Below are 25,515 nucleotides of genomic sequence, written 5' to 3' on the forward strand. Positions count from 1 at the left end.
CAAAGGTCTCATCTATGCTATGCCTTCTATGCTGAGAACTTCTCACATTGGAGCCAGATCATTCACAAAAGCAGTGCAGACCTCTAATGACACAGCAGCTAGTGTTATCCAATGTTTCTGAGCACAGTTCAATCACTGTTTAGAGTATTCCAGGCTATTTTTAGGCTAAGTGATTAGCAGGTCTTTAAAAACCATCATAAAGACAGGCTGAGGAGACTCAGTCATTAAGACTTAGGCAAAACTTGAGCTACTTTGCTGAGTCAGGTCTTGCTCTGAGCATCCAGAACATTCTGCAGAATACAGAAAATCCCTGCAGAGTCCCCAACAGCAACACTTCAGGAAACAGAGATTTCCTTGGCAAACTTAACTCCAATTATTGGACTCGATGATCTTAAAGGTCTTTTCCAACCTACTTGATTCCATCCCATGAAGAGTTAAATGATTCGGCAAGGTGAAGCCCGGAGATCTTGTCTACAGAGTCAGCACAGATACTCCTCTAACAGGCTGGAATCAGGGTGAATCCTGTCTCTCAGCAATTAAAGGCCTCGTGCAGAACACCAAGTTCTTGTAGTAAAGAAGAGACTGATTTCCGTTCATAATGATGATGATGATAATACTAATGTCAACTAAACCGAGAGAATACAAATGGATGTTCAGGAACTACAGCCTGCAAGAGGATTGGAAAGCAGGTTTAGCTGTAAGCAGGAAAGCAACACAGTGAGTAGCAGCAAATGTGTAAACATTCAACTGTGTTATTCAAAGATAATGAGGAAAAGGTGAACAAGTGTTTTCAAAACACAGCAATTTTAGCAAAGCATCTATGCAGCAATTGCAGACCGCAAGTGTTATCAAAGGGAGATTTGGTGGTTTGTTGTTCAGTGTAATGAAGTGAAACTATAGAAACACCCTTCTGCATTGAGGGAAATGTCTCCCAGTGAAGTCTATGAACCTGGAGATGTAAAACCGTATTCATCTCACAAATGTTGTCTGTTTTAAGATATCATTCCATCTCCCCCTGATTACCAAGGCAAAACAATCACTAAGTTTCCCCAAATCACCTAAAACTGGTTTGTGATTCTTTCTGTAGCCTCAGTGATCATTACATTGCAGACTCAGAGGATGCATTTTCACGTCTATGCAACACAGCAACCCTTAAAGAAGAGTTTTGTGTAAGCCTTTAAGATTCTATTCTATACAACAGGAACACATCACACTTACTAATAATCTGTGTCTTGGTTTCTCTTTCTCTCCATCTGGTGTTATTTGCATGCATCCTTCAGTAACTTCAAATTTGAAACCCATCTTTCATTCTCTCATGTCACTTTATTTAAAGCATATGCTTCAGTTATCATCTTTGTCTGCATGTGTGATATCAATAATGATTCTATACAGAAAGAGTCAGATCCTGCAATCTTTATTAGGTAACAGCTTGCTCAGCGACACGGGCAGTCTACAAACTATTTAAATCAATTAGACTCATTTCCATATTACTCAACCCGATACAGACACTGTAGATCACAATCTGAGTAAACACACACAGACAGCTAAAAGAAAAGCTATTTGCAAGCACTAGGAGGCCACAACCGTATTAAAGATGAAGATGACAGCAAGTACCGCATCAAACCCCCAGCCTGTGCTCTGTCTTAAAGTGTCCTGCCCAGCAGGAAAAGCCATGAATGCTTCAGGGAATGGTTTAAGGAATTCCTGCAATATAAAATCATTAAATAAGCGTTGAAAATAGGGATCATTTCTACCTAAATGTCATCTATTACTGGCTGGCGTTTGCCCTCGAGAACAAGCGCACTTCTGGTTCACCGACAAAGTGAGGCTTCCAACTGTTATCACACTCCTTTCCAGCCCATTACTCACCTCTCTCCTTTAATTTCAAGTAAAATAAATTACCTTCACTAATACTTTATTAAATGGCAGCTTTTCAACACATCCTTGCGTAGAACCCAAGCAGTTAAGGCTCAGAGGTAAACAATTAGCTCCTTAATAGCACGGTCTATGTGTCCTCCTAGTGATAACTATCTGAAACTGCACTGATCCGCTGCTCACAGCTCCTGCTCTTTAACTCTTTATGCACTTCGGTTTACTTGTAACTTAGGGAAGTAGCAACTGTCAGGCCATATACTTCTCACTTTACTCATGTAAATAGAAGCTCAACAACAGGTAAGCAATTGACAATACAATGGTGTGAAGATAACCAGTAACTAATGCCCTCCAAATGTAAAACCAACAAAGCAATTTAGTGGTTCAGAAGAACAAAGTACTTCCAAGGCTTTTAAGCAACACAGAGAACAGACTCCAGGCCCAGTTTTCAGCTAAGTCTACGTGCTAATGTTTCACCAAAGATACTTTAAATATGACTAAACATGCAGTGTTCTCTCAATTCAGTACTCACCAAAGCTTCAGGAGTTTCAATCCCAAGCACATTTCTACAGAGCAGCTGTAGCCCAATTCTGTAGTCCAGAGGTGTTAGGTCACTTAATCCAAATCCTTATCTATTACAGGTTATTGCATTTCATCTTCAGAAGGACTTTACCTGCTGCTTTATTTCACCTCTCAGGTGAATACATCATGCACCAGGTAACTTGTTCCTGATGTCTGATTTCAGTCTCCCCTCTGGCAGGTTAAAGCCATTCCCCCTTGTCCTGTCCCTACAGGCCCTTGTTCAAAGCCTGAAAACTGGGTGAATAAAACATTCCCAGATTATCCCAGCTGAACAAACCAACCCAGAGGAGAATGCAAAACCAAGGGCTCTATTGGCCTGCACTGACAGTCCACCTCAACTCACTCAGTACAGCCTCACAGCATAAGTACATTGCTCAAGTGTTGTCTGAATGAGTATCTGCAGTTCCTACCACCACACTGTAGTCTCCCCAGGACAAAAGGTGATGCACAGAGAGCAGTTACTACATGTACTATGCAGTGTCATGCCAGGAGGCTCAGATACCAGGAGCACAGCATTCAGTTTAACCTCTGAGTTCCATCAGGATCCTCAGACATGCGCAATGAACACCAAGTGAAACACTGAAGCAGAAAGTGCCATCAGGTTTAGGGCTTTCTTCTCCTCAAGTCCCAGATCTGCAAGTGCTGAAGAGTGGTTATTGTAGGAGCTATTACTGTTTCAGAAGGAAGGGTTCAAAGCATGCACAGCTTAAACAGAATCACATGGTGGTAAGTCGTGACGAAGCAGCAGCTGCATTATGAGACATGGCCAAGTGCATTAATACCTCCTATTAAGACACGTGAGCTGAACCTGCTATTGCAAAGGTACAGCCTGATCGTGAGCAAACGCACACTCCCACAGCTCCCACTAACTTCAGTGTGCAGCCTTCTTCATTTCCAAATGCATACACAGACTAATTCTTATATAATAAACACCAGAAACAGGCTGAGAGAGCTGGGCTGGGGCAGCCAGGACAAGAGAAGGCTCCTGAAGGGGAGACCCCAGAGCAGCTCCAGTGCCTAAAGGGGCTGCAGGAAAGCTGGAGAGGGGCTTGGGACAAGGGCCTGTAGGGACAGGCCAAGGGGAATGGCTTGAACCTGCCCAAGAGAGGGGAGACTGAGCTGAGCTCTTAGGCAGAAGCTGTTCCCTGTGAGGGTGCTGAGGCGCTGGCACAGGGTGCCCAGAGAAGCTGTGGCTGCCCCATCCCTGGCAGTGTTCAAGGCCAGGTTGGACACAGGGGCTTGGAGCAGCTGCACCAGTGGAAGGGGTCCCTGCCTGTGGCAGGGGTTGGAGCTGGAGGAGCTTTGAGCTCCCTTCCAACACAAACCATTATCTGGGTCTATGTTTATTCTATAGCCGAAAGTTTGGAAGTCAGACAAAAATGAGGAAAAACTGTAATATCAAGAGAACAGTGAACACCTGCATCTCAAGTACATTCAAACCTTATTTTTCTTCATGCAGAGGTGCTAAAAGCCATGAAGCTGAGGTCTGAACCGTAGTTTTAGACATCTGCAATCTAATTGCTATATGGACAGCAGAGCTCAGAGACATGGAAGCATTTTGACAGACAAGCTATTGACAAATGCTAATGACCAATAAAATTACCATGGGAATTCACAGGAATGTGGCCAACTCCATGCTGACAGGCAGCATGTCTTTCTGGAGATAGGGATTTATAGCTGTTACAAGGCAGCATGCTGACTGGCTAAACCCAAACTATTGCAAAGCTGTTTCTGAAGTTAAGAGCTATTTGTATTTAAGAATGTCACATTGTTATTTATGTAAAGCCCAGCAAGCTTCAATAGCTCTTCCATGGTCAAACAAAACACCCTGATTTGAGGAAGTATTATTATTAAACTCAAATATTCATGTTTATGCTTGAGCTTCCAACTGACACATGACTTCCAAACACTCATTTTCACAGCAGAAGCTCTGGATCTCCATATATTGTGGAACTCAGTACATCATGAACCATCCCTTTACAAAGCTGTTCTAGTGCAGAAGTTAGTCTTCACTGTGCTCCTTTACAAAGCTGTTGGAGTGAGTCTTTACTGTGCCAGCCTAGATTTAGTCTTAACTAGGATTTCAGCCATTAATATGAAGGGGGGGGGGGAACCCACCCCAAAACTCAACCCCAAAACATCATCCACACATTGTAGGATTTTGCTGTTAAGATACACGTGTTTTGGTAGGGGGCTGAAACCGGATGATCTCTCAGGTCTCTCACAACCCAAACCATTCTGTGATTTGAGGACTTGTAAAGCATTTTAGTTCAACCAACTTGGTTGAAAAAGCCTAAATCAAACAGACATCATTCTTTCAGACTACCTCAGAACTCCCATTTATCCTTCAGACATCCTCGCCGTCATTCCTGGTTCCCACACACACTGACCCGTCACAGTTCAGTTGATTTATATTGCTCCATTAGGGCCAGACTTCCACATTTAAAAGAGCACATGTTGGTTGGAATTATGATTTATAATGTAAAACAGATTATGTTATACAATCAAAAATATGTTCTGTGTTAAATGTGTACTGAAGCATAGCCGCTGGCTTGCTTTTTCACACACACACATAGAGATGTGCTTGGTTTTCTTCTTACTGCCAAATCCTTGATGGCTTACAAAATGTGATGGCTACTTCTAAAACCTCCACGTTTAGAAGCCACTGTCAGCATGAGAACTTTGCCTTCAAACCCCCCCAAAAAGCATCTTTTAACAACTGATACCAGAAAATCACCGCTGTTTACATATCTGAAGCTCAGCTGGAAAATGAGAATACAAAATAGTTGTGCTGCTGCTGGTTCTACCTCATTAATACAAACCTAATCGGATCATGTGTCAATATATGACTCACAGTTTACTGAAGCTTGAGGCTGTCAATACTTCCTACGTGTCAGACTGTGTGTTTAAGTCGTTTCCATGCTACCACTGACTGCACTGAGGTTCGTGAACTGTGTTTCTCTGCAGTACCTTCACTGATACAGCCTGTGCTCTCTGCAGCGTTCCCCTCCATCACCAGGTATCCCCATCTGCAGCAGTACATAAGCTCTGGAGCAGAAACCGATGCAAGGTGGGCAATGAGAAGAGAGAAAACAAGAACCAGATGAGCTTTTCTAAGAACTCCATTTTGAGGTTTCCCGTGTAAAAGGTGGTGTTCAGGAAGCGGCTCATAGCGGAAGCCAATGACCTCACAGCTCCTTACAAACACCATCACAAACTGAAAGCAAGTGGGATTTTTGCTCCTTTCTTTCATGTTCAATGTTAACTGTTGTCAACTCAATGCTTGCCAATTACAAAAGACAAAGTGGAGGTCAAAGGAATGGGGGGTTTACGGGTTTAAAGCACAAGCTGATGCCAACACTTGCACCATACCAAGCAGTGACCCACCATTCATCTGTCATACCATAACCAGGTGATCTCAACACTTTGTGCTCTCCACCAACTTTCCCTACCTTTCTCCTTCTTGTCCTTCTGGTCACCAACATTACAACTCTTATAATACACATTATAATATACATATTTATCATACACAGCTTAAACAAGACTTTTCTCTGTAGATTCTTATCAAGAACCCTATCAAGGACCAGGGAAATAATGACCTTTCAAAGAGCAGTTTGTGCCAGAGAAGGTCTCAGGTTACAGTAGCATCATTTACTTCTGGTTACATAATTGCACTATATTTTCTTTACCATGTATTCAATGTCTTGCTCTCTTCCAAGATTTCAGATGTCAAGTGAAGCCTTGCAAAGAGAATGTACCTGTCCAAGTCTTTTTGCAGCTTATCCTTTCACCTGGACTTCAGTGCTTTATCATAGGATCCCAGCCTGGTTTGGGTTAGAAGGGACCTTAAAGCTCACCCAGCTACAACCCATGCCACAGGCAGGACCCCTTCCACTGGAGCAGCTGCTCCAAGCCCCTGTGTCCAACCTGGCCTTGAACACTGCCAGGGATGGGGCAGCCACAGCTTCTCTGGGCACCCTGTGCCAGCACCTCAGCACCCTCACAGGGAACAGCTTCTGCCTAAGAGCTCAGCTCAGTCTCCCCTCTCTTGGGCAGGTTCAAGCCATTCCCCTTGGCCTGTCCCTGCTTGCTCTTGTAAAAAGTCCCTCTCTGGAGCCATTTCACCCTTTAGCATCATTCACCTGAGCTCTGCCTCAAGTTCTAACCCATCCCATTCATTAATGATCCTGCCTTTTCCCTGTGCCCTTACAAAGGACTGACCCAATGTTAAAATGCCATCTCCCACAGTGACAGCTCCACTTCCCCATTCTAGTTTTTATCTGAATGACTGAAGAATCTGTTGATATTTATCATTAACACTCTAACATGTGTTACAGTGCCTGAAGGTTCTGTTCACCCTCTCATGTTTTAAAGAGGGCTCAGTCCTTTCTCCACTCTTATTGTATATTCTTTAATGTACTGACAGGGATCTGAAGCCCTCACTTTTTCTACCCAAGTAACACAGAAGTATAACCAGTCTTATATGGCTGGTTGAATAAAACTGCCACTTTTACACTCAGATCTGCATGTTCTCTCCTCACTTTACCAAGTTCTCCAGCATCAAGTAAGCTGAAATGCCTTCAGGAAGAATCAGACCGCACCATCTGCTCTTTAAACCCATAAACATATTCTGGGCCGTGTTTTAAATCTTGATAGAAGAGAACACACAAAAATCCAACTCTTTTTCAATACCTGCACTGCACTAAGTCCTTCACATGCAGCTACTCACGGTATTTGTGATGTGAAGGTGCAGACACTTAGAATTACAACTTTATCAGCCAAGGGTTTCATATTTGTGTTGGTGTTTGGTTGGTTTTACCATGAGCAATCCTGGTTTTTGCTGCTGGTTTTTGATGGAATGTGGTTAGGAAAGGAGAACCAGGATACTGCACATAACCTCATTGACTTGGATAATGTAAGTGGGATAAACTTCAACAGCAGACAATGCACAGTCATATATAGATGTATACAGATGTATATAGATAAAAGACACATCCCCACCAGGTAAACAGCTCCTTCATTTGGGAACTATGAAGAAGGAAAAAGCCAAGCCCATTCCAAAGCGGCCATGGGTCACTTTGTCATCAGTGACATACCTGTGATACAGACATAAAGCAATTGTGACCCCATTTGTGGCTGCCTGTAAAATTAAACCAGTTATTTTGTGTGCCCTGTTTAAGAGGGATGAATTCAGCCTTGAGCATGGAAGGAATAGCACTTTTAGGTAGCAGAAATGGCAACAGAACGGAACCTCTGCCTTCCAGCTGAGAGTTTAGTGCTTGCCAGAATGCACTGACCTGGTCCACTTAGCCACGAGCAAAAGAGCAAAGGACATTGTCTGATCACCAACAGCGATCTTAGACCAAGACTTACTATATCTCAGCCAAGACCAACAACAGCAGCCAAAGGATTCACTCTAGGCCATGAGGAGAAAAGAGCAGAAGAGGAGCACTGATATAAATGGAAAGCATTTGCTTGCTCCTGCTGCCTCCCAGCAACGACAGATGCCTGCCTGCACGAGCTCCGACTTTGTTATTCCCTGCTCCATCAGTGATTCGTATTAAACTGTTCCAGTGCAGGAATGAGCTGAATGAAGCACAGAGAAGAAGCACCTGCAGCCTCCACACTGGTCTCAGCTGGGAAATGACACAGCAGCAACCGGTTCCAAAATGAAAGGCAGAACCACAAAGTTTGTGAGGCAGGAAATGGAGGCCGACGTGACGGTCGTTCCACGCAGCCTCAGCTGTGGAGCAGCAGCAAACAACAGCACGATGATGAAGAAGAGTTCTCTTGTGCCATGTCTGTGCTTTGATGAACGATTCCAACTGCACATCAAAGCCCAGCTAACTCCCCACAGCCTTCTGGGGGGGCTGGAGGATGATAAGAGATGCTCAGGGACACTGTGTCCCATGCTGTGTGGGCAGCAAGCAAACCAAGGTGCTAATCCAGCTCAGCTCGGAGCCAAGTTTGCAGAGCAGGCACAGTCTGGGGTAACTAAAAGAATGGGACAAATCAATACTGGGAACAGAGAGCAGGAGATCTGCTTGCTTACCTGACTGAAGAGGTTGGAAGTGATACAACTCCTGGGTCATAAAAGCATTAGAGGAATAAACATGAGCAGAGACAACTACATAAGGTAAAACCTGCAATTATCATTACAGAAGTGGTATGAAATGGCCCTTCAAAATGTTAGGATGGCAATTTGAAGATTTCCAAGCCCCTGGATGCTCTGATGGTTCGAATCTTTCTTCTAGCTCTAATAATGGAAGTAAGAATAACTGTCCTTCAGATAGGGTTTGATTAAAGTACAGATTATATAGCAATTATACAGCATCAAGCTGCCTGTGCCAAATGACAAGACCGAGAAACCTAAAAAAGCCATTTCCAGTTCAATATTCTTACTAGAATTTACCTGCAATTGTGCAGGAATATCAAAAGCACCATCAGCAGAGAGTATTTCAGTGCAGGAAATCAAAGAATCATCAAATACTGAAGAAACAAGGAATAAACCTGACCCACAAGTTCTGCCATTTATAATGACCCCTTCAGCAATAAAACAATGGCCAAAAACATCAATACAAGCCTTTAGAAAGGACCTAAAAGTCTCCTAAGCACATGGATATTCTGGTTTCATGATTATAAAGAAATACCTTAGAGAAAACAGAAATACATACTTCATAATGCAAGAAGAAAGGGAAATCATCACCACCCATCACTGGAACACCTCAGTGAGAACAAGGTCTTCTTCCCAGTTTTCCCCAGTGTGAATTAGCACTACTCACACCAGTTATAGCAGCTCACAAGTTACTCCATCAGCACACACCGCTGCTGCTGAGCAAGTCATCAGAGCACCTCTGAAGGCTGAACACACTGTAAGCAACACTGATACCTACAACAGGCTTTAAGATTCACACATGCAGTAGGGCAATATAACCTCACTGAAGTCCTCGTTTAGACTAATGCATGAGTAATAAGACAAGCGGTAATTTTATGAGCATACAACCTAAAAGGTTTCTTTAGAAGCTCAGTCCTGGAGGAATGTCTACTGCATTGGTAATACACCAGACCTGAATGCCCCAAATCCTGATAAGGAAAGGGCACAACAAATCCTCTAAGAGAAAATACCCACAGTTCTAAATGAATGGTAAGGAGTCATGTACCAGGCAAACATGACACTTCCAGCATGTGGCCAGATGCTGTGATGGATCCCATCAGTTTAAGGTACAACGTAAGAACAGATGAGCTTTAAACATGTGAAGATAAGCTCTTCAAACACCAGCATTACCTTGGGCCAGCACATTAATCTACTGGTAGCACAATGCCATATCTCCCCATGAAATCAGAATTTAAGATTCCTGCTTTATTCCTGAACCAACTTTTGTACCAGAACTTCAGGCACTTGACATCTCTGGAGTTAATTCCTTCATCAATTCAATGGTTCAGCCAAGAAAAGGCACCAACCCTCCTGTATTTACACAGTCAAACACCAGCACTTGTAAGAAAGGGCAGCAAGCAACTGAACAGGTTTCTTTAGGATTAGGGAAGATCCAAGCAGAAATTCACCGTGTAGGAAGCTGGGTTAGCAAAGGTGAGACTTCAGATACCACTATGCTGTCATATAGCCAAGTACAGGCTGGCAAACCTTCCTGTGTGAAGACATGCTACCTTCACCACCCAGGAAATAGGCAATATAGTAAAGAGCATATAAAATTCAATTGATGGATGTCTGCAGTCAGCAAGAGGGAGTTCAGCTGGTTCAGCCTGGAGAAGGCTCCTTAAAGAGAGACCTGAGAGCAGCTCCAGTGCCTGAAGGGGCTGCAGGAAAGCTGGAGAGGGGCTTGGGACAAGGGCCTGTAGGGACAGGACAAGGGGAATGGCTCTAACCTGACAGAGGGGCTTTAACATGCTCCAGTGGAAGGTGTCCCTGCCTGTGTCAGGGTGTTGAAACTGGATGAGCCTTAATGTCCCTTCAACCCAAACCAGTCTGTGACTTGACGAAGAGTGCATCCCGGTATGTACTAGGAGCATGAATTACTAATAACCACATGAAATACAGAGAAGTTTTATGAGCCGTTCAAATTTGACTTTTGCTGCATAGGAAACATTCCTGTTTCATTTTTGTTTAACTTTTCCTATCAAGCTTTGCCAGAAGAGACCCTCACCTACATCTGCTCTCCCACGCTGGTCATCTGCCTCCTCTTCACTGCCTCATCTTCAATCTCATGCAGTCCGTGTTCCTCCATGTGCTCTCAGTCCTCACTTAGGAACTGCTGCCCACAGACAGCTCCCACTTCCTCACTGCCTCCTCTGCTGTGCCCTCTTTGCTGGGGATGCTGATGCACACACACCAAGGCAAGTTGACTGTGGATGTGTCTCAAGACAGCCTGAACCACCCCTTCCCCTCAGGGCTCCAGAATCCCATTCCCAGACATTCCAGATTCCTCCTCTGAAGTCCCAATCTCGCTTATTCACAACACTCACGGGAGATGAAGAACTTAGCGGAGAATTGCAAATACAAACACCTTAAATCCTGAGCTATCAGTGAAGCTGGTTAACATAATGTAATACTTAAATATGTTCTCTTAAACCACAGGAGGGATTCAGCAGGAGATGGTGCTATTAATATAAATGGTATTTAACAGAACCCCCGAGAGCCACAGAACACAGAAGCAGAGGGGTCAGTTGAAAAAAACCCACATCTTTACAACCCTCATCCATTTTCAACTAAAATAACGCTAAAATTAGACTCCAAAGCCAATTTTGCTACAAAGTTAGTCTTAAAACTAAGTATTCCGAGAACATCCATCTCATTCACACAGAGGAGATGTCAGGGAAACACAGACCTTACAACCACAGGATGTGAAGTCACTTACTCACAGGTCTACAGAAAAACAGGTCTGACTATCCCATTCCTCACACAATAAAGCTTTAAGCTATGAACCACACGGCTGCAACCCATAGGAGCATTGCCTTAAGCACTCCTAGGAGGATAAGATGGATTTTGCATTCATGTCCATGCCTGAAGCACCAGGTAGCAGCGAGGCACAGGAAAAGCAGGAAACATTATGATTGAAAGTTCATTTTAGAGTCTGACCATGCTAAACTTCAGACAATGAAGAGGACAGGAGCCCTATCTGGCCCACCACCCACAGCAAGCATAAAGCATGAACACGACCTACCTACTGCTGCTCTTCCTTGCTTGGTTTTCTGCTCTCTTACATGTCTTCCTTTACATTTCCAGAAGCAGCAAGTCCCTAAGATAACCTGGCACTCAGCAAGCAGGCAAAGGCAGAAAAACAACCAAGGACAGAGGAATCATGAATGTCACCTGCAGGAAGAGGAGGAACTTCTTCACCCCTATTTGTTTCCCCACCAGCAGCAGAGCAGACACAGTACAAGCAGGGAGGGCAGGCACAACTATAAAGGAACAGATGAAAATGGGATAATGGAACAATCCTGAAGTGAAGAATCGCAGCAAGCTCTCCCACAAACACTGGATGCATTTCTGCCCCTGTTACTGAACAGTTTAACAGCACTGGTTCATCTCTTTGCAAAGATTTACAGCTCAAATATGAAAATGAATAAGCTGAGTATAGTGTGCCCAGGATGAATGTTGCAGGCCAGAAGAGATGCTGGTGTATATGGCACCATGAGGGGTACACACTAATTCATGGTGACACAGCTACCAAAGAGACTGCATCTGGAAGGCTCAGAGCTGACTTCCAGTTCTAATCTAGATAGAAAGATTCTTCTAAAGTAACAGGATAAGGAAAACAGATATAAAGTCCTTGTCTATTAGGCACTGTATGCACATCACAAACCTGCTTTTCAGAGCAGACCTCATACAGTCCGGTAAATACAGTTTTTAGTGGTAAATGATCTTGCAAGGAACTGCCAGAAAACACATTTACTACTTTTATCAGCCCATAGCATCTGGAACAGGATTAGAACTGTTGATGATAATAGGAGTACTTTGCCATTTCAAAGGAAAACATCAACAAAAGGCATAAAACCAGCCAGCTCTATCCCCCAGAGACTAGGACCAGGATCACATCTGACATCACAAAATGTCTTTATTGATATTTACCTAATTCAGGAATTAGGAGAATCATCTTATTTAGAGCCCAAAAGTCACTTCAGCCACAGGAACACCAAGTCTGCTTTACAGGAAAAGGCAAGAAGGGTTTGGCTTTTAAAGCAGTGGTCGGTAAACTACAGGGGCATGCAATACATCCTGCAAAGGGGGAAGGGCATGGGAAGTTGACAGCTACTGGTTTAGAACAAAGTAAGGGCTATAAATGAACTGAACAGCTTATCTGCAGATGTGGCATGTGCAGAACACAAGGGAGAGAGAAGAAGCATTTACACTAAAGGACATTTAGAGAGGGGCAGTGAGAGCTTCAATGTGGAGCCTGGAAACAGTTGCAGAGATCATGCTGCATGTTTACTTGCAGTAGTGGAGGACAGGAGCCTGGCACGCAGGCAGCCCCTTGACAACCTGTTCTCCATGCTTCTGTAGTAGGAGTGCTCCAAAAGTTGCTTCTCTTCCATTACAGCGTCAGGTCCCTGGGTTAACCCATCAAGCACCTCTAACAGCATTTTCTGCCCTCCTATATTATGCAATTTTGGTCTCAAATGCACATGGTTGTTGGTTACAGGTGCCACTCATTCATTACTGAAGGAATACTGCTTTTGAGTACGTCACCTTTACTCTGTAAAGGTATTTCACACAATCACAGCCTGGTTTGGGTTGGAAGGGACCTTAAAGCTCATCCAGCTCCAACCCCTGCCACGGGCAGGGACCCCTTCCACTGGAGCAGCTGCTCCAAGCCCCTGTGTCCAACCTGGCCTTGAGCACTGCCAGGGATGGGGCAGCCACAGCTTCTCTGGGCACCCTGTGCCAGCGCCTCAGCACCCTCACAGGGAACAGCTTCTGCCTAAGAGCTCAGCTCAGTCTCCCCTGTTCTGGCAGGTTCAAGCCATTCCCCTTGGCCTGTCCCTACAGACCCTTGTCCCAAGCCCCTCTCCAGGTTTGCTGTAGGTCCCCCCCCCCCTTTAGGTATTTCAGTTCACAACTCACTGTTACTTCTCCCCAGTCACCACCTTTTTCTTCTCTCCGCTATTCAGCACGAACTTCCTCATGAGTGTCAGCGATTCCATCAACAACAAGGACTGGGAGAGCAGAGCTTCCCACTGAACTCTGCCCTTGTTACCTCCCTTTAACCTCAACACCAGGAACACATGAAAAGTGCAGTTTCTGTAACACCAAAAGGCAGCATCCTCCTAAGCCACACACAAAAAACCAAACCCAAAACGAACACACACAAAGATGAAAAGAAATAACCCCAAAATATCCCAGATGATAGCGCTATGGTCCAGGCTTTTCAAACAGCAGATATATCTGGTATTAGTGAACTTACGTTGTTCATACAACATGGAACTGGAATGAGGTCAGGCCACTACCCAAATTTAAAGCGTCTTTTACATTCAGGATACTAATCTCTATGTCAATATTGGTTTAGAGGTATCTTTGCATTACCAAAACCTGACGCGGTTAACAATCCGAAGATTAAAGCTGGTTCACTTCCTCTTCTATGGGAAGGGTGCACACTTCATCAAATCTACCAGAATTAGTTGTGTTTCCAGGACAATAATCCTTGGAGAAGCAGCAGGTCCTCCCAACACTGGATCCATAATGCTTTCTATTTATACAAACAACCACAGATGCTGTGCACACAGACAAGAAGGGAAGGATCAGACGATCCAGCTTGAACAGGGGCCACGCTACAGCTCTGGAAGAGAGACAGCACCTCTGCACTGGGGCTGACGAGGAAGCAGGAGTGGGAAGCGAGGCAGGGAAGTCCACAGCACCATCGGTTCGGGCGGCTGTGGCAGCGGGGGCCCAGCGCTGCAGTGACTCTCTCCTGCCGGCAGAGGGCATCGCCACTCACCCATCCCACTGCTGCCAGCGGAGCATTCCATGGAATCGCGGCATCGCCGGCATCCGCCTCCCAGCACACGCAGGATTAAATACACGGCGGGGTTTCAACAGCGCTGCTCCGCTCGGGGCTTTCTTACACGTGTATTTGCTATATATACACCTTACCAGGAAAAAATAGGTATTTACTGCTTTCCACAGAGCTGGAATCCTGCTCGCAATCAATAGGATAAAGGTAATCCCGATTATTCCAGGTCCGTGGGACACTGCCAGGAAGTCACAGAAATTGTCAGAGCAAGATGTCCCAAGAGCTGCAGATGACACAGCAATATTCAGTAGATGTTAACAGAATAACATGCGAAGTTACGCTAAATAAAGCAAGGGGGAAGGAGGAGGTGACACACTAAAACTGCCGAACTCACAGTGATGCAGCAACTCCCCCTTGTTAAAGCTCTAACAACCCTCTCCGCTTACACAACACAGCCAAACAATAGCCAGAACCGTCCTATTCCTCCTCCTGCTGAACGTAAACACCATGAGATGCATCTCCTGCCTCCCAGGAGGCTGTCTTGATGGGCAGAGCAAGAAACCTCCCCAAAATCAGGGCACATAGATAAGGCTCAGCTCCAAAGCCGAGCTGTCACCAGCCACCCGGTGTTCGGCCACACGGAAAACACCTCACTGCTGATACAGTACTCAAGGTAACCCCGAGCAAATGCTTTTTCTTTCAGATTAAGCTGAATGTGAGCATCGGTTCGATTCTACCTTATTCCCTCTGTAATTTATGAAGTTAGGATCTGCTTTCATTTTGCAACTGAAGCTCCTCCAGTAGCTACTACGGTGATGCTAAAATTCAGTAAGCTGAACATAATAGAGTTATTATTCAAAGCAGCATTCCAGGTATTCCACACACAATGAATACAAGAACCATCTTTCTGCTCTCAAAATGTGTATGCTACCAAGAAATCACACTTGATGACAACACAGATGAAAAAGCACTAGCCCAAACTCAAGGTTTACTCCGCAGTGAGATCTAAACTCATTCTGCTGTACACAGGGAAGCTTTGCAAACAATGTGCAACCCAAGTCAATAAGCACTATGAAACATTAAGGCTTAATTTAGGCTCAGAATTAACTGCCCTCAAAGTGCTATATTTTGAGGTAGCATATAGATAAACCAGCACGTTCCTGTGAGCAAAGAGGAGGGTAGAAATGATGCTGCAGTAGTAGGGCATGATGCTCACCAGGTTTTGTCTGCTCACCCCAGCTTCCCACCAGCCAACTCACTGCTGCTTCTGACCATTTAGAGATTATATAAAGGGGAAGATATAGATCTGTATTAAGGAAACCTATGTTACTGGCATGCTGACTTCACCAGTTGAGCATTCCTGAAAGCACATCATGGGTTTGGTTGCAAAGAGAGTCAGATTTGAAACACAGGACAGGAAAATACGTTAGTACCTCTGCATTTACCTACTCTGCTTACTTTCTACTTAATAGCACTATTTATATTCTTAAATAGGACCTGATCCTTAAGACATATTTAGGGGACTGTTCCTAAAACCATGGTGGCATAAATGCCCTTTAAACCTTTTGCTTCTCGGTTTATTTTGTTAATACTTTGATAACAAGTGTCTAGCCTAGCCATAATCATACTAAAACAAAGCCTCACCATCAGCAGTGCTTCATTAATGCTTCGTAACATGGGAATTATGAAAAACAACCAGAAGTCAACAGCACACTGAGATTTAGCACTGTGAAACCCAATTCCAGAGTAGCATCTCTCCTCATCCACAAAACCTCCCACGTTTAGACTAGTCTAAAACATAATCAAGTCATATATAAACCATATGACATAAAATATAAGTCATCAAATAAACCATTGCCAGTCTTTTGACATTTGTCAGTGTCCATATTGATTAAAACTCTTTAAAGCAAGCATATTAAAATTATCCCTGTTTTTCTTGTCCTGCCAAATACATCACTTCATAAAAGAGACTTATAACATGTTTTCAGCTTAACTGCTTTCCTCCCATAATGAACAGTTTTGCTATACAGATATCAGCCTTCCCGAGATGTCCAAACTTTTGCCACTGAAGCAGCATAATATTGGAGGCATTGAACAAATTCCTTCTGGGATTCAAGGCAGTCCATGCAAATTCACTCATTAGGGACCCTTTAAATGCCCAGATCAGGAATCTCCGGAAGGATAAAAATCTCTGACCTTGGTAAGGGTAAAACTCGGAACAAACAACTCCAGTTTCCAGCCTTGCTGTGAGACAAGGCTACGTCTGCTGGCGGAGGCACAGCACCCGAAGGGCTGACAGGGGATTTTATGCTGTGTTTTCCATGAAATCCAACCCCAAAAAAGAATCCTGTTCATGCTTAAATCCGTGACCAGCAGCCCCATTAATTCCATCTCCATTAATTCCATCTCCAGCCATTTCGGAAGCTACGAGGCAGGACCCCAAACTATCATCAAACTGACTTGAAAGAACTGCTGGGCAGAGGTTATATGCTTAACTTTGTGTTTCAGCATTCCTGCCTGCAAGTGCTCTCACCCTTTACGTTATGGCACTTTCAAACTCATGTTCTAGTACTACCAGTACTTCCAGGAGCAGGATGCTTATGGAAAAAACACCGTGTAAATATAGTGGGATCAAGTACAGTTGTACTATATACACATAAAAAAACCCTGTAACTCTTATGTTTTCACTTTTAAACTTGAAAGAAATATAGCAAACACGTGATTACAGCAATTTAAACCCAAAAATCTCGCCTGGATTAAAGAGATCCTCTTAATTTTAACCACCTAACAGGCTATTGGTTGCGTAAACAAACATGTCTTTAAAAGTAAGATCACAATTTCCCTTATTAAAATAGACAAAAAGGTTTCCCTACTTCCTATTGCAAAACCAATGCAAATACTAGCTTAGGTATTTCCTTTTCAAATGCTTTTTAAAGTCCTGATGGAAAGGATAACAGCGACCTTTTTGCTACTGAAATTAGGCAAAGTGAAACGCTGGGGACCTCTTAAAGAAATAAATCAGTTCTGGTTTAGGTAAAAAAGGGGCAGAATTGGCACAACACACATTTTTTCGTAGCCCTTTTCTCATATACGGTGCCTTCCTCACCACAACAGCTCTGCAGAACACAGTGTACAGCACACATTGTGCCTCGTCATGAGCTGACAGCAACCGAAGGGAAGGTGAACCAAGTTACAAAATGAAGTATTTTTGCCTCTGTCTGGCCGGGAAGATAAATGATCTTGGTGATATTAAAGAGAAATGGGATATGGGGATCCAAAGAGCTCATTTTGCCTTAACTGCCATCTCCCCAACAAAAACAGGAGAAAGCAATTTCCTGGTGCATCAATCCCACCAGCAATTCCACGTACACTCGCAAGGCAGACGCTGGCAAGCTCGCACTGCGCACCTCCTGCTAGTCTCAGATATCTAACAAACCAACTGCTCCCTATTCATTTCCTATTTTAAGCGAGGTTTTTCTTCCTCCCCCCTCCCTCCAAAGACATGCAGATACGCCCATACAAACCAATCAGCTTTAATAAACATATTCCTGCGAGTTAACAGCGTTTCAAATGACTCCAACACAAAACATCAGCTCCCCACAAGCACAAGTCAAGCACTCCCCAATACCACCCCAGTCCTTTCACCATCGCAGTGCTTTTCAGAGCCATTACCCTTCCTGTTATATTAAGGCCACATTCCCTCCTCATCGATCCCGTCAGGATCTGGAAACTCATCATTTCACATGCAAAGAAACTCTACTGATAGAGTTACAATGGAAGTGAAAGCATGTGAAGCATCATGAACCGTCCCCCGACCCATTTACTCCACTAGACCAGCAGAAAGCTGCAAACCTTATTTAGCTTTCCATCCTCCTTCTCATGGTCTGTATTTATAGAGCATTAAAATCCTACTACTCCTAAAGAAGACTCCTTTCTACTGCAACTCCAAGCCAGTTTTAAATATCCATGCACACTCCTTGCCATTAGTTATGAAACCATCTCCCCTCTTCTTGACCTAGTCTCGTTCATCTGCTGTTATTTAACTCTTTAAGGCTATTTGAGAGTCGCAGTGTCACCAATCGTGTTGAAATTCTTAGGAATACATTGCATTTGATGTTTTAAATAGCATAATAAGCACATATACAACAAAAAACCCACAGATACAGGGGGGGTTTCAGCCCTCCTACACTTATTCTAAACCAAAACACATTGGCTATCTAGAACAGCATCTTTCATAGCTTTCTTCAGCTCATCCCCAGAATCTTTAGTAGTGCAGCAATCAGTGTAATGAACACAAACCTACAGAGAACACACATCCTTTGCTTCCTATTGACCCCAGTGAAGTTGCTTGCAGACGGCCGGGGTCCACTCCCTGCAAGCCACCGATCTAGAACCGAGTATCCTCTTACTGTTTGTTCTGCTACCCGAGAACTTCCATTAAAATGGCATGACGTTCCCAGCTCCAAACCGACACACAGCCTACAACACCCATTCCCCCACAGCTTCCCATAAAACCCCATTTCCAGGAAGAAAGGCCTTCAGACCCCCCGTTTTGCTGCAGATTTGGACGCGGCACAAGTCCTTCACGCTAAAGGCTGCCCAACCTGCCTATAAATAGGCTCAAAGCTTCAGGCTCAGGAGACCGGCAGCTAAACACGATCCTGCGCTACCTACGTGTGCAACAACGCCAGGGCAGGCAGGTACGCAGCTGGTTTGTACCGGAAAAGGGGGGGGGGAATAGACAGAAAAGGATATAAAATAAGGACTGGGTATAACCAGTTGTGTTCTGGAAAGCCCCTCTCAAGGTGCCATGGATTGACCCACGAGGTTTAAAGGACCCAACAGTGGGCATAACCCGAATGGGGCATAAACCAGAGGGGTCCCTGTTCCCCGTAGGTCGGAGGGGGGTCTCGAACCCGCGTCCCCGCTCACCCCCTCCGCCGGCCGGGGCGCAGGGGGTTGGTGGGCGGGGCGAGTCCGCGTGACCGGCTGAGCCGGCGGCACGTGGCCCCGACCATAACAAACAGGCGGGTGGGCGGGCGCGGGGCTCGCGCCATGCCAAGGGCGGGCGGAGGGGGAGCGGGGAAAGGGGAGAAGGAGGCGGGGGGGGGGGGGGGGGGGGGGGAAGCGGGTGAGCAGCGACGCGATTGGTCCGGAGGGGCGCGGGGGGCGTGGCCTCATGGACTAGGCGAAGGGGAGGGGAGGGGGGGGGGGAGCGGTTGTCCCGCCGCCTTGGTGCAGTGCTGAGGAGGCGCCAGGCGGGGGCCGAGCGCGCTTCCCGCCCAAAGACCGACCCCCCCCCTCTTTACCCCTCCATTTGGTCTCCCCCTCACGGCGGGGCCCGCAGCGCTCCCTCACCCCCGCTCCCACAGAGCCCCCCCACCCGCCGCCGTTCCCCTCACGCCGAGCGCTTCGCCCCTCGCCCCTTCCCCACACGCACCCACCTGTGGGGCCGCCTCCATCAGCCGCGGAGGAGCTGCGGGAGGGGAAGCGCTAAATATACCCCGCAGCCGGCGGCACCGCCTGTGTCACGGACCCGGGCGGGCGAGCGGCGGCGCGGCCCGGCCCTCCCCGCCCTCCTCCTCCTCCTCCTTCCCCCCCCGTTCCTCTCCCGCATCTTGTTTTCTCCATACGCACTTCGAAATGCGGACCGCCCCCCCTCTCCCCCCCTCCCCGGGGTGTTTTGGGGGGGATCGGTGCTATTTCGGCTCCGTTCGGGATACCCACGCAGCGAGGAAAGCAACGCAGTCCCGTCTCTCCTCACACACCCCCCGTAACAAACCGCAGCTCGGCTGTCACTTGGCGTTCCCCCCTCGCACACACACATCGCGACAGGCAAGCCCCCGCCATGTCGCGACAGCGGCCCGCGCACCTGCCGCGCACCGTCCGCCGCACACATACCCATACTTGCTGCCTCCTCCACCAGCGGCCAACGGGGGATGCTCACCCGGCTTCTCCCTTCCCCTTGCGGGGAGGCGAGCGGTGCCCGCAGCCCCTGCGGAGCACCCGGGGCCGGAGGGGGGGGCTCGGTGCTGGCAGCCCAGGTGCGTGAGGGCTCAGCGGGCGGGGAGAGCAGCGGCCAAGGGAAGAGGGCGGCGGGCGGGAGCCGGGATGGATCGAGCCTCCCTTTCCCTCCCTTTTCCCTCCTCACACCAACCACCCCCTTCCCCCCCCCGTGTTTACCTCAAGTTTGAATTTTATCTGCGCAACATGAGCTGGAATGCGGACATGGAGGGCGCGCACCGCCCGCCGCTCCGCGGGGACCCGCGGCACCCCCGCTCCGTCCCCTCACCCCCCGCACCCCGACACAACCACCCCATAGCTCCCTCCGCCACCGCGCAAACATGGCGCGGCCACCGCGCACCGCCACCCCCTCAGCCGGGCTCCCCCCCAGCCCCGAGCCCGTGTCCCGTCGGTAACTTACCTCCGAGCGCGGCCGCTGCTCCGCCGGTCCCAGCGCTCCCAAAGGGGGGCCGGGGCCATACGCGAACCCCATGAGCGGGGCCGCTGAGGCTGAGACAGGTGCAGGCGCGGCGGGCGGGCCGCGGCTTGGGACCCGGGGCGGTCCCGGGGAGGGGGGTACCGCTGCTTCCCCGCCGCCTCCCCGAACGCTTCCCTCCCTCCGCACAACGTTGTTTCATTATATCATGTCCATCATGTGACGCCCGGAGGCCTCTCGATGGAAACTTAAAGGGGACTTTCATGTGGCGGCGGACACCGCGGAACGGACCCAGCGGCCCCGCAGCTCACCCGCAGCTCCTCGCACCCCACCGCCCCTCAGCCTTGCGGCTCCAGGCGAGGAGCTGCGCTTGCTTTGCTGTCGTTGGTACTGGTAATAAGAATAACCAGAGCGGCTTGGTTTGGGTTTCCTCCTCGCTTTACACCGCTGGGCGCTAACGGGAAACAGCCCCACGGGCACTTCGAAGGGGTGGACCCCGCTCCTGGACGGTGCGCGACGTGGTGCGCGGCGGGTGCTGGGACCGGTCGGGACATACAGAAATAGAAAGCAAACCGAAAAGGTAATAAAGGTAAAGGGGGGGGAAGGGGGAAGAAACATTGTTTGTGCGAGGCTGATGCGGCTGGAGACGGGAGCGATGCCGTGCGGGGCGGCCGGAGGCGGTGGTTAACCGCCCGATCCCCCGCTCTCACCTGTAACACCGCCGGTTCTCCGCCGAGGCTTGCAGGCGCTGGAAGGAGCCGTACGGTCTCCACTGCAACAGCACAACCCCCGTGTACAAAACACGGGAGCGAAAAGGGGGAGAACGGAGCCGTTTTCCGTGCCTGGAGCAGCCCCCGGGGTCCCGTCGCCTGCCCGCGTTCCTCAGGCTGCTGTTCCGCCTGCGGTGCTGAAGTGGGTTTGTTTTCCAGCCGTCCTCCTGCCCCCAGGAGTTTGGATGAGGTCTGGAACAGGAAGCCCACCGGCTCCAGCGCCGGCCCCCTGCCTGGCGATGCGCAGGGGGGTCCCGGGTTTGCCTCTATGGAATGCGGTGTGTGTTTCCCACAGGAGCTCCCCTAATTCTGCTCCCGAAACAGTGGGATCACACTGGTCAAGTGCAAGGTTTAAGGGACTGGCTTGTATGGGGGATGGATTTGCTGTTAGAAACTGAAGGAGGACAAGGTGTCACATTCATTCTCTCTTTACAGCTTCCATGGAAGCCACAGCCCCCGAGCAGATTAAAGCTTGACCTACAGGTGTAATAGATTTTAACTCTGGAATTTCAGTTCTTCAGTGTCCCACCAAGTTTTCTGTGAGGGAGTCATTTAATCAACCGTTTTACTGTCTGCAGGTTGACACTGATGCCTGTCACACGTACCATAAGCCATAGGAGGGACCAGAGCTGCCCAGACGGATCGCCCAGGCCCAGTCCTGGTATTGTCAGCAGGTAAAATCCCTTCACTCTCCCATTAAAGCTGTTGAAGTACCTGTGCTACAACCCACTCATTTCCAAGTGCCTGTGCGCTGTGTATGTGTGTATGTAAGTGTATATAGAAACCTCTGCTATTATTTTTCAAGTTTTACAGGAATTTTATGGGAATTATGAATTATTTTAGCTCAAAAGAGTTAACCGAGTAAGGAACAGTACATCCTCCATTCCTTCCTTCTTCCTAGAGTCTTTCCTCTATCCACTCTACACTCCATCTTTTTTTATCCATCCTTTCCCATCCATTTTTGGGAGGATTTCTACCTTGGGCTTCCTTTCTAGCATTTTATCCAGGTCATCCCACTGCCACAGAGTCAAGCTCCAGCGTGCCTCACTTTCCACCCCCCTGGGCCTTATTTCCCTACCTCACTACACCTCTTTTTATTCTGTATTCCCATCTCCAGATCACCCTTAAAGGAGAAAGAAGCTGGAGCTGGGATATAAAGTAGTCTTCTAGGAGTACTGCCAGGACTGATCTGTTTTTACTCTGCTGCTGCTGCTGTTGCTGTTCTGCTGTGTCATGGGAAGAGAGTTACCTAGCCCACACCAACCCTCAGAAACAGCAATGAGCCGCTCGCTGCAAACCCGAGCTGTGTTTTATAGAGCTGAAGGATGAGTTTTCCTGGTGCAGGATTTCGACTGGAAGAAGAAGGATTCACTCCCTTGCTGGGCTCTGACAGGGACTTCGCTGTTGGGAGATTCACAGGAGGCAGAGTGGTGGTGGCAGCACTGACAGCGCAGCATCACACAGCTTTATTTCATGTTGTCGAGGCAAAATGCTTTAGTTTACAGCTGAGGAGAAAAGCAAAAGGATCCATTTCTGTAAATAGGATTCTTTTTCCCCAATTTACTTTAAATTCTCGAAAGGTCTGGTACTAAGAAAGAGCAGGAATTCTGCCTCCTCTTAAAAAGCATTGTTATCAAATCTTTACAATCTCCTTCCACCTGAGCCTGTTTCCTTCAAACACTTACTTTCAAAAACAAGAGGTTTAAAGGTGACTCTTTCCCTTCCTAAGTTTATGTCCCTTGGAAAGGCCTGACAAAGCCAAAGGCTGTGTCTGCCTGTGAATGAAGAAGTTTCGAGTAAACACCAGCATGCACATATACACCCATGCACAGGATTTAAAGCATCCCGTTGAAGTGCACATATAGGGAAATCTTTCATCGTATGGTAGGCTTTAATATCTGCCTTAAAATTACTCCCTGACTGCTGGACTCTGTTGTGGCAGATCACAGGAGGCTCAGTACTTGAGGTTCCTCTGCAGGGTTTTAAAACAGCCAAATAAAATCCCCCCATTTGCTTTAGGGTGCATTTGTGGTTTAACAGCAGCTGCCTGGCAAATGCTCATCTTGTGAAAGCAAGTAAGGAAACTTTATAAGGCTCCAGTCCTATTTTTTCCACAACGAAATAAAGACCTTTCTTGTGGGGTCAGGACAAGATCTGATGCTATTCCACAAGGAAATGGTTAAACCACCCTGCAGAGTTCTTCAGTTCCTCTATTAGAGGTAACACCCCTGGGCTTTATTAGAGCTCTAGCTTCGGACACGGTTCCAGTTACTTCTCAGCATTGTCTTTGCTTCGTTTTGGTTAGTTTTTGTCACTGAAACCAAATCTTCTCGTTTCACTTCTCCTTCTAATTCATTTCACTCTTTAGTTCCCACATGTTAGAAAGTGCAGTTTCATTTTGACTCTTGACAGCAGAAAGACCCATTCCAGAAAGCAGTTTGCAGCAAGGTATTTGCTTTGCCACTCACTGCTCAAGCAGATCTAAGCATAAACAATGCTGACAGGCCCTCAAAACCAAACCCAAATTGTGAAATTGGAGCAAATAGCCCAGAGAACCTGAAATGTTTTGGGTTTAAAACACTGCCTGCTGTCAAAAAGAGAGTAAAATAAAGCTTTGTTTATGTGTAGAGCTCAGTGTTTGTTGATCAAGTTTCTAAGGTGATGTAGCAGGAAGTCCTGATCTTAGACAAAATGACATGAACAAAGCATGAAACTATAATTCAGCAGCTATTTGCCAACTAATAATAGGAAAATAAAGGATATTTTAAAAGTAGTGAAAGGTTTCCATTGAACTCCTTACTTTTACACCTCTCACCTGTGCTGCTCCTGTATATAACTGTTTGCAAGAGTAGAGTTAAATCACTTTGTCAGGAAGAATGTTTCCATGGGATGCATATACTTACACTAGCTGCTCTTTCTACATCATGTTACGGACAAGACTGATGCTCGAGCAAGGTTATAATGTACCTGCATCTTCTCCAGCTTGGTGCCAAGCTTGCTGAGTCATTTTCCCTGTTCCCATTCTGCAGTCGGCTGCTCGCTCGCTTTTCCCTGTTATTTGTGTGGGTCGTAAGCTCAGCAACAGATGAAAATAAATGCTTAGATTTCTTCAGGCTGCCTCCCTAAGGAAATAAAGGTTCTGCTGTGCTGTTTCTCTGTTCACATCCATGGCCATCCCCCTCTCCCCAAAGCTTCTGAACCCGTTAATTCATTTCAGATGAACTGGGGGAGAAAACAGGTATTTCGAAGGCACACTCAGGTTCCTGCAAGTTGCACACGGGCAGCAGGGAGAGATCTGGATTAGAAATTGAAGCAGAATTTAGCCCTAACACATCAGGGCTGTCAGCCACCTCCCAGCCACCCACCCCATGTGTGCCAGCTGAGTAACCTATATGTAGCTACACCACTGTCATACCCTGCCTGGTGTAGTTTTTGCTCTGAGGCAAGAGATATCACGAAGAAGCAGAGGAACCAGGATAGTTGAGGGAATGAGCTGTTTTCAAAGCAAAACAGTAGAGGGTTTTAAGGAATACCACTGTATGCAAGGGAAAAATTAGTGCCTATGGAGTTCTGGGGAATGATCGAGCTTTTGTGTCACTCTCAAAGCAAACCATGGCAGAGGATCCAAGCTGGGCTGTTCTTTGAGCTGGCACAGCTTTTCTGTCTGGTTGGTCTTGGCACTGCAGCTATAGGCAAGGCTCCCCCATCCACACCTCTTCCAGATGCTGTCAGTAGATGTGTTGCTGTATGAGATGCCTACATCACCAAGAGAAGAGCAGCCCCAACCACAGGCTTCACCCTGCTGAGTCCTACAGCCCCATTCTCCCATCTACCTTTGTGGTCCAGCCTCTCTAACTGACACTCAGAGACTGTCACAAAGCCTGGG

The sequence above is a fragment of the Melopsittacus undulatus genome, chromosome 5 (genome assembly GCF_012275295.1).
Source record: "Melopsittacus undulatus isolate bMelUnd1 chromosome 5, bMelUnd1.mat.Z, whole genome shotgun sequence".
Lineage (NCBI taxonomy): Eukaryota > Metazoa > Chordata > Aves > Psittaciformes > Psittaculidae > Melopsittacus > Melopsittacus undulatus.